At 30.6% G+C, this 1,774-nt stretch overlaps 1 protein-coding gene across 1 annotated transcript in view; it reads right to left on the reverse strand.

Moving 5' to 3' along the window:
• LOC106528731 (microtubule-associated serine/threonine-protein kinase 3) overlaps positions 1-1,774 on the reverse strand; it is a gene marked incomplete at both ends in the record, with an annotated part of 73,647 nt that overhangs the window by 15,942 nt on the left and 55,931 nt on the right.

A 1,774-nucleotide genomic window follows, 5' to 3' on the forward strand; every position in this document is an offset into this window, starting at 1 on the left:
GTATTAATGTTATTGTGTATTATATGCAGTACCATTTACAAGATAAATAAAATGAATGAATGAGTAATTATTTTTCAGCATATTTTTTACTTTTACTCATTACATTTTTACACAATTATCTGTACTTTCTACTAAACGTAAGAAGTAGAAAGTCGTTACTCCTGTTTTATTCTGAGTTGTTACTTTAAAAATCCTCTCCTGATAAACTGTGTCTCCTATAGAGTGAATTTAATTGTGTTTGGATGAGAAGTATAAATATTCTGACACACTATTAGCTTGTACACAACCCATCACAGCTGCACGCTGTTAGAAAATATAGTTCCCAATAAATGTCATTTAGGAAACTCTAACTGCTCACTTTTACTCAGTACTTTTACTTTTAATACTTAAGTAGATTTTGTGTCAGAAATTTACTTTTGATACTTAAGTACAAAAAATATCAGATACTTTAAGACTTTTACTCAAGTAATATTCTTAGAGAAGACTTTAACTTTTACCAAAGTATTTTTATGATAAAGTACTTGTACTCAAGTATCACTTTGAGGTACTTTATACAACACTGGTTTTAATTGCTTCATTAAAATTAAAGTTTGAATAATTACTTCTGTATAAATTTGATTATAAACACGTTTTCTAGGTCACTAAAAACCTAAAAATATCTTCCAGATTAGACGGTGTTTTGCAGAAACAAAACCCAACATTTAGGACAGATTTTACCTGCTACAGTTCAAAACATAACGCACTACACATAAAATTTGATTTATTTTACAAAATCTTAAAAATAAACTGCACTGTGTCCAACATAATGTTAAATAACAAATTTAATCTTTCAGGTTTTAAATTAAGTTATTTATAAATTTTCATAAATTAATTCATTTTCATAGTGTTATACTGCAATTTTACTAGATGTTTTTGCCATAATAAGATCCATATAGGAACAGGGAAGACATTACAACTGAGTGGGTGTGTGCTTATGTGAGAAATAGGACTATGATGCACAAAACTCTACAGTAAAGCAAGATTTTATCATTTTAAACTTAACAAAATTAAAATTATTTGATATTTTAACTGCCTTTAGCACTTTTTTAAAAACAATTATTTAACATAATTAGCAGGGATGTGCAGAAACAGACGTCCCTGCTAATGATGGTAAAGTAGTAAAACCTGTGTGATGTTTGAGCACCTGCCCAGCATCAAATGCCCCGTTGAACTTTTGTCCCTCTCTTTATCATTTGAAGTGTAACACTAAGTAAAGAAAGGTGGAGAGAAAAAAAAACCACCCACAGCAGGCTCTGCTCTCCTGGCATTTATTACAGTACAGTAATATTCGATTCACAAAATACAAAAAAATAATATGCGTACTTTACTTGTGAATAGGGTTGGGAGATAAATCGATTTAATCGATTAATTCGAATTTGCCATTTAAAAAGATTTAATTTGAGGAAAATCAAGATTTTTTTCCCACCAGTGAACTCTTTAAGGTTTCTGTAGTTCAGAGGTCAGCCCACCTGTCCCTCAGGTCACTTGGTACACAACGTGATAACACGGCAGCTAGTAAGGAGGATCTACTTCTCAAAAAAGACAGTAGCTGTGTTTCCATTGACCATGAAAATGTGCAAATTAGAATTTCTAAAATAAATTTGCTCAATGGAAACACGTCAGTTTCGAAAAAAATTGTGTTTTTCGACAAAAAGTTTTTGCGCTAGGATGAAGTGGTTTTTCAGTCTTATCTAAATTGTTGTTTTTCACAAAACTGCAATGGAAACAGTTTTTT

This window comes from Austrofundulus limnaeus, unplaced genomic scaffold (assembly GCF_001266775.1).
Source record: "Austrofundulus limnaeus strain Quisiro unplaced genomic scaffold, Austrofundulus_limnaeus-1.0 Scaffold399, whole genome shotgun sequence".
NCBI lineage: Eukaryota > Metazoa > Chordata > Actinopteri > Cyprinodontiformes > Rivulidae > Austrofundulus > Austrofundulus limnaeus.